Below are 14,261 nucleotides of genomic sequence, written 5' to 3' on the forward strand. Positions count from 1 at the left end.
TCTGTCTTTCTCTGATGTATTTCACTAGGCATAATATTCTCTAGGTACATCCACATTGCTGCAGAGGTTTCTTTTTTTAATAACTGGGTAATACTGCATATATTTAATGTACCCATATATATATCATGTATTTATCCGTTCACCTGTTGATAGGCACTTGGGTTGCTTCCACAGCTATTGTAAATACTGTTCCTAGAAACACTGGGGCACATTTATCTTTTCAAATTAGTGTTTTTGTTTTTTATGGATATATAGCCAGGAGTGGAACTGCTTAATCACACTGCAGTTTCATTTTTAGTTTGAGAAACTTTCATACTGTTTCCTATAGTGGCTACACCAAATTTATGTTCCCACCAACAGTGTACGAGGACTCCCTTTTATCCATGTCCTTTGCAACATTTGTTATTTGCAGACTTTTTGATAATAAGTCATTCTGACAGGTGTGAGGTCATGCTGCAGTTCTGATTTTCATTTATTCAATAATTAGTTATGTTGAGCATATTTTAATGTGCCATTAGCCATCTGCAGGTCTTTGTTGGAAAAATTCTATTCAGGCCTTCTGCCCATTTTTTGATTGGATTGCTTGGTTTTTTAATATTGATTTGTATGAACTGTTTATATATTTTGGATATTATCCCCTTGTCAGTCACATCCTTTGCAAATATTTTCTCCCACCCTGTAGTTTGTCTTTTTGTTTGTTGATGGTTTCCTTTGCTGTGCAAAAGGTTTTAAGTTCAATTATTTTTGCTTTAATTTATTTTGCCTTACTGCTAACAACCTTAAAGGACAAATCAACAATAACACAATAATAGTGGGGGACTTTAACACCCCACTTACAGCAATGGACAGATCATCCAGACAGAAAAATCAATAAGGAAACACAAGCCCTGAATAAAGCATTAAACCAGATGGACTTAAAAGATATTTATAGGACATTCCATCCAAAAGCAACAGAATACACTTTCTTTTCAAGTGCACATGAAACATTCTCTAAGATTTATCACATCCTGGGCTACAAATCCAACCTCAGTAACTTTAAGAAAATTGAAATCATATCAAGCATCTTTTCCGACCACAACACTATACGACTGGAAATCAACAACAAGAAAAAAACTGCAAAAAACACAAACACGTGGAGACTAAACAACATGCTACTAAACAACCAATGAATCACTGAAGAAATCAAAGAGGAAATTAAAAAATACCTAGTAGCAAATGACAACAAAGATACAACACTCCAAAACCTATGGGATGCAGCAAAAGCCATTGTAAGAGGAAAGTTTATAGCAATACAAGCCTACCTCAGGAAACAAGAAAAAGCTCAAATGAATGAACTAACTTTATAGTTAAAGCAGCTCGAGAGGGAAGAACAGATAAGACCTAAAGTTAGTAGAAGGAAAGAAATCATAAAGATCAGAGCAGAAATCAATGAAATAGAAACAAAGAAAACCATGGAAAAGATCGATGAAACAAAAAGCTGGTTCTTTGAAAAGATCAAGAAAATTGATAAACCCTTAGCCAGACTTATCAAGAAAAAAAGAGAGAGGACTCAAATCAATAAAATTAGAAATGAAAAAGGAGAATTAACAATGGACATCACAGAAATACAAAGTATCATAAGAGACTACTATATGCAACTATATCCAATAAAATGGAAAACCTAGAAGAAATAGCAAATGCTTAGAAAAGTACAATCTTCCAAGACTAAACCAAGATGAAACAGAAAAGATGAATGGACCCATCACAAGAACTGAAATTGAAACTGTGATGAAAAAACTTCCAACAAACAAAAGTCCAGGACCAGATGGCTTCACAGGCAAATTATATCAAACATTTAGTGAAGAGCTAACACCTCTCCTTCTGAAACTATTTCGAAAAACTGCAGAGGAAGGGATACTCCCAAACTCATTCTATGAGGCCATCATCACCCTGATACCAAAACCAGACAAAGATACCACAAAAAAAGAAAATTACAGGCCAATTTCACTGATGAACATCGATGCAAAAATCCTCAACAAAACACTAGAAAACCATATCCAAAAATATATTAAAAGGATTGTACATCATGATCAAGTGGGATTTATCCCAGGGATGCAAGGGTTCTTCAATATCTGCAAATCCATCAGTGTGATACACCACATTAACAAACTGAAGAATAAAAACCCTATGATCCTCTCAATAGATGTGGAAAAAGCCTTTGACAAAATCCAACACCCATTTCCGATAAAAACCCTTCAGAAAGTGGGCATAATGGGAACCTACCTCAACATGATAAAGGCCATATATGACAAACCCACAGCGAACATCATTCTCAATGGTGAAAAGCTGAAAGAGTTCCCACTGAGATCAGGAACAAGACAAGGTTGTCTGCTCTCACCACTACTCTTCAACATAGTTCTGGAAGTCCTAGCCACAGCAATCAGAGAAGTAAAAGAAATAAAAGGAACCCAAATTGGAAAAGAAGAAGTAAAACTATCACTATTTGCAGATGACATGATACTATACCTAGAGAATCCTAAAGATTCTACCAGAAAACTGTTAGAATTCATCCATGAATTTGGCAGTCACAGGATACAAAATTAATACACAGAAATCGACGGCATTTCTATACACTAACAATGAAAGAGCAGAAAGAGAAATTAGGGAAGCAATCCCATTTACCACTGCATCCAAAAGAATAAAATACCTAGGAGTAAACCTACCTAAAGAGACAAAAGACTTCTACTCTGAAAACTATAAGACACTGATGAAAGAAATCAAAGATGACACAAATAGATGGAAAGACATACCATGCTCTTGGATTGGAAGAGTCAATAATTATCAAAATGACTATACTACCTAAGGCAATCTACAGATTCAATGCAATCCCTATCAAATTACCAAGGACATTTTTCACAGAACTGGAACAAAGTATTTTAAAGTTTTTTTGGAAGCACAAAAGACCCAGATTAGCCAAAGACATCCTGAAAAAGAAAAATGGAGCTGGAGGAATCAGGCTCCCAGACTTCAGACTATACTACAGAGCAACAATCATCAAAACCATACAGTACTGGCACAAAGACACAAATATAGATCAGTGGAACAAGATATAAAGCCCAGAATTAAATCCATGCACCTACAGCCAACTAATCTGTGACAAAGGAAGCAAGAATATACCATGGAGAAAGGACAGCTTGTTCAATAAGTGGTGCTGGGAAAACTGGACAACCACATGGAAAAGAAGGAAATTAGAACACTCCCTAACACCATACACAAAAATAAACTCCAAATGGATTAAAGACCTAGATATAAGACCAGACACTATCAAACTCCTAGAGGAAAATATAGGCCAAACACTCTCTGACATAAACGACAGCAACATGTTCTCAGATCCACCTCTCAGAGTAATGACAGTAAAAACAAAAATAAACAAGTGGGACCTAATCAAACTTAAAAGTTTCTGCACAGCAAAGGAAACCCTAAACAACACAAAAAGACAACCCACAGAGTGATTGCAAATGAATCAACTGACAAGGGATTAATCTCCAAAATTTATAAACACCTTCTGCAGCTCAATACCAAAAAAATAAACAACCCCATCAAAAAATGGGCAGAAGATCTAAACTGACAGTTCTCCAAAGAAGACATACAGATGGCCGAGAAACACATGAAAAGATGTTCAATATCACTATTAGAGAAATGCAAATCAAAACCACTAGAAGGTACCACCTTACACCAGCCAGAATGGCCATCATCCAAAAGTCTACAAATAAGAAGTGCTGGAGAGGCTGTAGAGAAAAAGGAACCCTAGTACACTGTTGGTGGGATTGTAAATTGGTGCGACCACTGTGGAGAGCAGTATGGAGATGCCTCAGAAAACTAAACATAGAACTACTATTTGATCCAGCAATCCCACTCCTGGGCATCTATCCAGAGAAAACCATGACTCGCAAAGACACATGTAATCCGATGTTCATTGCAGCACTCTTTTCAATAGCCAAGACATGAAAACAACCTAAATGTCCATCGACAGAGGAGTGGATCAAGAAGACGTGGTGTATATACACAATGGAATATTACTCAGCCATTAAAAGGAATGAAATACCAGCATTTTTAGCAACATGGATGGACCTAGAAATTATCATGCTAAGTGAAGTCAGCCATACAATGAGAAATCAACATCAAATGCTTTCACTGACATGTGGAATCTGAAAAAAGGACAGACTGAACTTTGCAGAACAGATGCTGACTCACAGACTTTGAAAAACTTATGGTCTCCAGAAGACACAGTTTGGGGGGTAGGGGGATGTGCTTGGGTTGTGGGATGGAAATCCTATGAAATCAGATTGTTATGATCATTATACAACTACAGATGTGATAAATTCATTGAGTAATAAAAAAAAAGACAAAAAAATTTCTTTTGCCTTAAGAGACAGGTCCAGAAAAAGAATTGCTACAATTTATGTCACAGGGACTTCTGCCTATGTTCTCTTCTAGGAGTTTTATGGTTTCAGGTCTTACCTTTAGGTCTTTAACCACTTTGAATTTATTTCTGTAATGGTGTGAGGAAGTGTTCCAATCTTATTGCTTTACATGTACCTGTTCAATTTTCCTAGCATCATTTGCTGAAGAGACTTTCTTTTCTTCATTGCATATTCTTTTTTCTGTTTTTTTTTTCTTTTTTCTTTTTTCTTTTTTTTGCTTTCTAGGGCCACACCCACGGCATGTGGAGGTTCCCAGGCTAGGGGTCTAATTGTAGCTACAGCTGCTAGCCTACACCATAGCCACAGCAATGCGGGATCTGAGCTTCGCCTGTGACCTACACGAGAGCTCATGGCAACACCAGATCCTTAACCTACTGAGTGAGGTCAGGAATCAAACCCAAGTCCTCATGGATACTAGTTGGGCCCATGAACCACTGAGCCATGAGAGGAACTCCCACATATTCTGAACTTCTTTGTCACAGATCAATGGACTGTGGGTGCTGTGAGTTTATTTATGAGCTCTCTATTCCTTTCCATTGATCTATGTGTCTGTTTTTGTGCCAGTACCATATTGTTTTGATTACTGTAGTTTTGTAATAGAGCCTGAAGTATGGGAGGTTATACCTCTGGCTTTGTTCTTTTTTCTCAAGATTGTTTTGGCAATTAAGGGTCCTCCAGGATTCTGTATGGATTTTAGGATTATTTGTTCTAGTTCTCTGAAAATTTTCCTGGGTATTTTGATAGGGACTGCATTAAATCCATAGATTGCTTTGGGTAGTATGGCCGTTTTAACAATATGAATTCTTCCAATCCAAGAGCACTAAATATCTTTCCATTTCTTTGTGGCATCTTCAATTTCTCCATCAATATTTTACATTTTTCAGAGTATATATCCTTCACTTCCCTGATTAAATTTATTCTTAGATAGTTTATTCAACTAAGGCTTCAGGAGAACGCCCATATATTTCAGTTCTGCAACACTATGACCAATCAGCCCAAGTCAAAGACCTCTATTTGTCAACCTCTCTTGAGTTCAACCTCAACTCTGATACCCATTACAGTAACCAAAACCCATCTTAACAGTGGTGGCCAGGCTTCTCCCACCCTGGGATCCTATCATCACCTTGGACCTTAGGGATCTCAGTTTAATAGCAGTTCCCAGCATCATTACAGGCCTGCAGCAAATATCCACTACACTGCTCTTCAAGGATGCCAACGCTGCCCCCCAATGTATTTTTCTTTTTTTTTAATCTTTTTTTTTGAAATTTATTATCAAATCATGTTTTTGTTTTTTGTTTTGTCTTTTTGCCATTTCTTGAACTGCTCCTACGGCATATGGAGGTTCCCGGGCTAGGGGTCAAATCGGAGCTGTAGCTGCCAGCCTACGCCAGAGCCACAGCAACGCAGGATCCGAGCTGCGTCTGCGACCTACACCACAGCTCACAGCAACGCCGGAACCTTGACCCACTGAGCAAGGGCAGGGATCGAACCCGCAACCTCATGGTTCCTAGTCGGATTTGTTAACCACTGCGCCACAACGGGAACTCCCCCCAATGTATTTTTCAAAGTTAGTGGAAGTAGTGTTCTCGCACTCTCCTAAGACATACTTATGCCTCACTTAACAAATCAACCCTACTTTTGATTTCCCTAAGCTTCGGATACCTTCCTGTACAAGTATAACAAAGGAGTTCTGGTATCTCAACTTCACTTAGTATAGGCCATTTTTATGTCTATACCTAACAAACTAGGCAAACAGTTGACACCATTTTGATATGCTTGATCTAATATACTGACATTACAATCTCAACTTAATGCATCCTATCAACAAAGAAAGCCTACCCCATATAAGTATATAAGTACTCACTTCTTATATCATACATGGACACCCTTAAGATCCATTCCCGTTCCTGTCTCTGTTGATGTAAATTAGCAATAATCTTGCAGTAGTTTTGGTATATACTGCAATTACTCATAAGTCACAATCACCTCTGAGATCTACAGGGACTTGGGTCTAGTTATAGATCTAGAAGCAATATAAGGCAGTGCGAGGAGGTCAACAGTTCCCTGCAAAGTAACTACCTCAGGGAATCCCATTACAAGGAAAGACTAATCTCCCACTGGAGAAGATTAGTCTTCTGTTACTGCGAAGGAGGACTGGAGGAAGTTAGGAGTTCAAGGTTCCAGCTTCGTCAGACTCTGCCCAAATACATTCCAATTCCAATTTTCAGAATCTCAACTAATACCTTAACTTATTTAAGGGACTCTGCCAGGTTGGAAATTCAGTATGTGCTATAAGTCACCCACAGGATTTACATGTTGACTTGGTTGTTAGAAATCTCAGACATGAGTTTATTAAGTTTCTTTTATGGCGGTCACAGAAGATTTGGCAAATGTAAGCTTGCAAGGTAAAGCTCATCATTGTCTCTTCCTAAGTTCTTTAGTGCACTCAGAAGCAATTGATTAACCTTATTATACTCCTTATTTCCACTAATATATTCTACGGCAGCAAGTACTTGGTCATCTAAAGTCTTACCACTGAGTACAGGTTATCTACTGGGAATAAATTAAGTAACGGATTTGCTGCTGTATGCCATAAATGATCATTTATAACTAATATCTATAATCACTTACAACAGGGCAAGTGTTACCTTTAAGTGTATCAAATTACAGAACAGACAACCCGGGCCAAGTTTCAAACCCTAAGTTTAGGTTCCCCTGGATCCCCTTCAGAGAAAATATCTCTTTTATTTAGAGTTCAGTCATGGAAGCAGAAGCACTATGAGTGATGTACAATAAGTGATTTATTCTAAAAATTGTATCTTAGGGTGTGCTCAGAACAGGAGACCCCTGTTTACAACACACACAACAGAACTTTGGGTTCACTGTGACAAGGGGCACAAAACTCATGGCCTTCTTAGGAATAAATATCCAGCATGTGTCCCTCTGCATCTCCACATGGCTACTGGGAAGGGCCAGGGGGATGGGGCTTTTAAAAGAAAAGCTGCAGCATTTTGTGAGGTAGTTTGCCACCTAGATCCTGTCCAGTCTATGCATGGGTGGGCCAAGAGTGGTCTTACAGACATAAAGGCTTTGAACCTCTCTTTTCAAGGAAAAAAAAGAAAAAGAAAAATAGGTTCCCCCTATATGCCATTCTGGAAAAGGCAAAATTATGGAAACAGTAAAAAGATCAATGGTTGCTAGGAGTCTAGAGAGAGGGGAAATGAATATTCACAGAATTTAGAAGTTTTTTAGAGTGATGAATATACCTTGTATGACATTAAAATTGTTATGTTCAACCTTGGTTTAAAAAAAAGGGGAAAAAGGGGGAGCACTCTGGTGAATGATGCTGATAATGGCCTTGCATGTGTGGGGAGGGGATATATGGGGAATTTCTGTACCTTCCTGGCAATTTTGTTGTAAACCTAAAACTGCTTCCAAAAAAAAAAAAAAAGAATTAGGAGTTCCCGTCGTGGCGCAGTGGTTAACGAATCCGACTAGGAACCATGAGGTTGAGGGTTCGGTCCCTGCCCTTACTCAGTGGGTTAACGATCTGGCGTTGCTGTGAGCTGTGGTGTAGGTTGCAGACGCGGCTCGGATCCCGCATTGCTGTGGCTCTGGCGTAGGCCGGTGGCTACAGCTCCGATTCAACCCCTAGCCTGGGAACCTCCATATGCCGCGGGCGCGGCCCAAGAAACAGCAACAACAACAACAACAAAAAAAAGACAAAAGACAAAAAAAAAAAAAAAAAAAAAAAGAATTAACACTCAGGGGTAGACATTTTTGGGGAAAAAAATGTATCTTATAAAATTATGGTAACCAGTGAAATCCTCTCTAGATCCTTCTTGATAATGTTTTCTTTTGGTTTATTTTTACAGTCCAGGAAAGCCAGATGTTATATGGAAGATTATGTGATTGCAGTCAAACAGATACGGGTTTGACACCTACTTCTAATATTTACTGGCTTTGAAGTCTTGTCAAGTAACTCAAATTCTCTGAGCTTCAGTTTCCCCTTCCATAAAATGAAAACACTATTTCTCAGGGTTGATGTTGGGGTGAACGCATCCATGTGCAATACCACATTTTCTTGATTCCAAGATGCATAATATTTCACCTTTTAACCTCTTTACAACAAGAACAAATCTTGTAATCAATGGCATGTTATTGTCTAATTAAGAACAGTTTGGGGGAGTTCCCGTTATGGCGCAGTAGTTAACAAATCTGACTAGGAACCATGAGGTTGCGGGTTCGATCCCTGGCCTTGCTCAGTGGGTTAAGGATCCAGCGTTGCCGCAAGCTGTAGTGTAGGTTGCAGACACGGCTCGGATCTGGCATTGCTGTGGCTCTGGCATAGGCCGGTAGCTACGGCTCTGACTAGACCCCTAGCCTGGGAATCTCCATATGCTGCGAGAGCGGCCCTAAAAGAGGCAAAAAGACAAAATAAATAAGTAAGAACAGTTTTGGAGTTCCCATCATGGCTCAGTGATTAACGAATCTGACTGGGAACCATGAGGTTGCAGGCTCAATCCCTGGCCTCGCTGAGTTAGTTAAGGATCCATCATTGCCATGAGCTGTGGTAGGTCGCAGACACGACTTGGATCCTGCACTGCTGTGGCTCTGGCGTAGTTGCTGCTACAGCTCCGATTAGACCCCCAGCCTGGGAACCTCCACATGCAGCAAGTATGGCCCTAAAAGGACAAAAGACAAAAGACAAAAAAAAAAAAAAAAAAAACCAACAACAACAACAACAGTTTTTCCCCTTTCTCAGTGGCACATAAAATAATGAAAGTCCAGAGTAACATCTCAAATGATAACAGGTGCAGGAATCATTTTATTATCACACCAAGTGTGACCCTCCGTGCGTAAGTGGAAAACCCCAAGACTCCCTAAAGAACGTAAGTGTTTTCCTCTATACATTGCATTCCTTTCCCCATTCATTGGATTAGCCCTTCATCTCATATTCCTTATTATTCAGATTAGTGGAATTGAAAATGGGAGTTTCAGAATCTGACATATTAAATGTTAGATCTTGCTGCTATGTGACATTCTGAGCTTCAGTTGAGTGCTCTCTAATTATGTATAATAATACTTACGCAATAGGACTGTTACAAAGATTAAATGAGATGATGCATTTAAAGTCCTATCAGTGCCAACTATATTGAGGGTAGTCAATAAATTCTCCCTTATTCCTTCCTTCTCTCACTGCTACCATCTATTCTCCTACTAATTATTCAGACTAAAGGAAAGGTTGATCTTCTATAGATCAGGGGATACAGAACTATGGCCCTCAGGTCAAATCAGCTTACCATCTGTTTTTGTAAGTAAAATTTTATTGAAACACAGTCACACTTATTTGTTTACATATTGTCTATGGCTGTTTTTTGCTATAACAGCAGAGGGGAATAGTTGCTAGAAAGACAGGATGGCTCAAAGATGAAAGTACCGTCTGGCTATATACAGAAAAAGTCTGCTCATCCCTATTCTAGATCTCTACAGCATCTAAAAATTCTACCTCCCCTCCCTCTGCATTACTATTCTGGCTCTAGGGAGCTGTATTAGATGAAAAAGGTGAATGCCTCATTCAAGGAGTCAGGATTCTTAGGCTCTAACTAAAGCTTCAATACTAGCAGAGCAGAATGGAAAGTTGTGAGAACTGCTGATGAGGAAGATAACCAGGCCAGAGTGAAGGGCAAAAATGTGACTATGTCATTTCTGTGGTTTGCAGCCCTCCCCCTTCCTTTTAAGTCTAGAGTTATAAAAGCAGGGCAAGGGAGGGGGTGACAGAAGCAGCTAACAACGGGCAGCATCACTGGGAAAATGCAAGCCCTACACCTTCTATTGGTCGTTCTCTTGCCTCCTTAAGCTAGAGCTGGTGAATCTAGGGTGGAACTCTCTGTCCTCTGGGTCATCAGCTCCTATTCTTAACTTACTGAGCTGAATCAAAAAGGACCCTAAATTGTAATTGCAATGTATACATGTAAGGATAACCTGACCCCCTTGCTGTACAGTGGGAAAATAAAAAAAAAAAAAAGGACCCTAAATTAACACTGCAAGACCCCACTGCAAGTGTTCCAGAGGGAAACCTCTGTCTGGGAGTCACACTCTTTCCCTGCAGTTGATAAAAGTGTCCCAGGGATGGGAAGTCTTGGAAGAATCAGAAAACTGGCTTTGGAAGTTCCTCTTGACCTTGCCACAAAATATTCCCAATTCTGATTCATGGTCCTTCTCTGAGCTTGCTCTAGTGTGGAAGAGGTCAGGGGACATGAAGAGATGTTTCATGGCAACACAGAATCAAGACTAGTCACTGTGTTCTAAAAAGTAAGATGAGGATTGACAGGGTGGATCAGGGAAAGTAAAGCCAACAAAATAACACATGGAGGGGTCTGAGCTACTTTCGAGGTGAAGGTGAGGCTGGAGGGGGTGGTCATTCATCGTTCGCCTCACTTTTCTGATGTAATGCTCTGTCTGAAGGCTCAGTGAAACTGTGTTTGAGCACCTGGGATTCTCTGTTTCAGAGATTATCAGTGGCATTAAGACGAAGCCACACTCCCACCCCTACATGACCCATCTGGAAATCATAACTGACAAGGGGTATGTTGCCAACTGTGGTGGGTTTCTCATAAGTCAAGAATTTGTGCTGACAGCTGCTCACTGCAAAGGAAGGTAAGAAAACTTTGGACTAGTTCTCTTCTCATCTGAGGAGCTATAGGAGCGAGAGTTATACATGACAAAGGAGGGATTCTTCTGCCTGCTCATCTCAGGGTAATGAGTGCTATACATTGGGAGGAATCAGGCCAGTTTCATTTATCATCCCTACCTCTACAGGCTGGGACAGAATTCAGGGCAGCCCAGGCTAAGGCAAGCCAAGCCTGCCCCCTTGTCCTGGTGCTGGCAGAGCCCTATCAGTCTGTGTAGCTGCCCAGAACTGGCCCTTCCTGAAATGGCTATGATCCCTGGGGTTGGGGGCCGGGTGGGGGGAAGGCTTTTGTCCTGAGCAAGATCTGAGTTCCTCAGGTAGCCCTGCACCTTTTCCTGTTTCTCTCCTCCCTCTCAACAGGAACTTTAGTATCACTCAGAGTGAAACAGAAACAAACAGAAAGAATCCACATGGCAGAAGCTGGACGTCAAAGAACAAATCATCCACCCAGAATACAGCTTTTCCACCAGCCTCAATGACATCATGTTACTGAAGTTGCCTTATCTTCCTCATCCTCTACATGCCAACCTAATTCCTTCAGGCCCCCTTCACTCCATTTATTGGGGAGCAGCTCCAGGCTCGGTCCAGGGACCCTCTACCACACCACTTGCTCCACTCTCCCTGGGACTGGCAATCCATCTGCTCTCCCTCCCTCACAGCTACAATATGAGAGCCAAGCTGACCCATGCCATGGGCACAGTCCCCCTGTCTTCGCCCATCCACTTTTATTCTCCCTGGGAGGATGTGCCGTGTGGCTGGCTGCGGGGGGACAACAGTGACAGAGTCAGTGCCGTATACTCTTGAGGGAGGTGAAGCTGAGACTCATGGATGACAAGTCCTGCAACCACTTTCTTTTCTATAGTCGTAACCTCCACATCTGTGTGGACAATCCCAGGAAGAGAAGCTCAGTGTACCTATACTTCCTCCTCACAACTCAGTCCCTGGAAGACAGCATCCTCCTGGAAGGGGCTGGGGTTCAGGAAGTCCCCAAGTACAGTGAGCATGTCTGCGGTCAGGGGTTTCTAGGACCATGGAATGGGACTCCTCCTTTTGGGTGCCGTCCTTGCACAGCCACATCCTGCCTTGAACCTTCCCATCAAGCCTTCCCTAGAGGGCTCCAGGAGAAAAGTAAAGAAAATGGAGGGAACAGGATCTAGACTTGTGGTTCCATGCCAGAGAGAGAAAGACGACAATAAACCTCCGGCTTAGGAATCTATGAGGAGCCAGGATCCCTGGCCAGACTCTGGGGTCTCTTAAGGATAGCTAGGGTGCTAACAAAACCAGGATGAGGTCACAGTAGAGAAAGAAGGATGGTCCCTGCTCAGGATCTGCCTTCTCTAACCCACAGGGCAATTCTGGGGGCCCCCTTCTATGTGCGGGGGTGGCCCAAGGTATTGTGTCTTATGGACATACAGATGCAAAGCCTCCTGGTATCGTCACTCGAATCTTCCCTTACGTGCTCTAGATTCATAAAGTCCTAAACGGCAAGTAGCTGCCGCAGCCTGGCCAGCCTGAGGGAGAATCCCAAAGCCAGAGCCCTCCCTGGGTAGCCCCTGGATTCCACAGGAGCCTGACCCTGCCAGAGCCTAGGAAGGCTCTCAGAGGCACACAAAGCCCTGCTGGTTGTATCCCAGCAAACTTCAATAAAGATGCAACCTCCAGTGTGGGTGTGAGACTCTTCTCTCTCCCCCAGAGCTGGTCTGCTCTGCAGGGAGGGGTCCAGATGCTCCTTTCTAGCTTGAACGAAGACTAGCACTGGGCCCCTTTCTTGCCAGATTAATAAACTTGTCTACCAATTCCCTGTCCATTATGTGGTATTATGAATTATTAGAGAAAATATTTTCACCTGCACAACAGGATTTAACATCGAGAGTAATACTAGCACTGACTTGTTTCTTTCTTTCTCTACTGCCCTCTCTTCCTCCATCTCCTGCCCCTCCTCCTGCTCCTCCCATTCCTCCTCTTCATACAAACCTTGTGCCTCATCCACCACAATTCAGGGCATAGATCTGCCAAGCAACCTCCCCATGACTATGTCTGGAGATGGTCCCAGGCCTGGGCTGTTGATACCTTTCATCCTTACACTCATCTCTGCCCCATCACCACCATTCCCCTCAATAACTTATCTGCAGGTCAAGGGGCATCTGCCAAGCAAGAAAGAGGAAAATTTCCCAAGCGTAAGAGGTCAGGATGGGGAACAGGGGGGAGGGACGAGGCCTGGAAGTCCTCAGGATGGTTTATCAACTGCAGCAGTCACAATGAAGCAGAGCCATTCAAGTGCAGAAGAGAGTATCCCAATCATGTCAGAGTGAGTCTGGCCCCCAAACTTCAAAGCCAACCAGTTCAACTGTCAACTTTCTCCAAAAATGGCATGGTGTCTCTAGGTCTTCCAAAATAGAAGTCTGAGTTAGGTCAAGTTCTCCAAAATTTCCTCCTCCAAGTGATCTGCAAGGCCTGAATTCCATGCCCACCAGCACCTGATGAGTGCACTCACAGCCATACACACCTAAATGCAAAGGAAATGGGGCATAAACTCCAGCTAACTCTCAGGAGCCTGCCATTAAAGGGCCCTCATACAGGTTTACCACAGTCCCTACAAGGCCTAAGAAGATAGGCCTGACCCCATGCAAGAAAGAGCTACTACTGCTGCCCCCAGACCAGAGACCCATAGCTCCATCTTCCCCAGTTTCCGTCAGCCTACAGATATGGGTTCCAGCTCTGCCACTGATCAATGTAGATACAGAAATCATGATAAACACATCTGATTATAAACTCTAATTCTATTTTTTTTTGGGGGGGGGCCACATCCACGGCATATGGAGGTTCCCAGGCTAGGCGTCAAATCAGAGCTGTAGCCACTGGCCTACGCCACAGCCACAGCAACGCCAGATCCTTAAACCACTAAGCAAGGCCAGGGATCAAACCCACGTCCTCATGGATACTAGTCAAGTTCATTAACCACTGAGCCACAACAGGAATTCCTAAAAACTCTAATTTTATGTGAAAAATAAACATATGTACAAAATTAAAAAAAAAAAAACTTGGATCTCAAAAATAAAAGAACTTACGCTGGAATGATAATAAAATGATCTTTTTTTATTTTG

The 14,261-nt window shown here is 41.8% G+C and overlaps 1 long non-coding RNA gene and 1 pseudogene across 1 annotated transcript in view; one reads left to right on the plus strand and one right to left on the minus strand.

Moving 5' to 3' along the window:
* LOC146401694 (uncharacterized) overlaps window positions 1–14,261 on the minus strand; it is a 32,982-nt gene that overhangs the window by 17,399 nt on the left and 1,322 nt on the right. The window lies entirely within an intron of this gene.
* LOC146401695 (small nucleolar RNA SNORA11) lies at window positions 7,286–7,400 on the plus strand (annotated as a pseudogene).

This window comes from Sus scrofa, chromosome 7, assembly GCF_054392235.1.
Source record: "Sus scrofa isolate SSC_HxYL_T2T_F1_AM1 chromosome 7, Sscrofa_HxYL_maternal_Yorkshire_Landrace_v2.0, whole genome shotgun sequence".
In the NCBI taxonomy this organism is placed as follows: Eukaryota; Metazoa; Chordata; class Mammalia; order Artiodactyla; family Suidae; genus Sus; species Sus scrofa.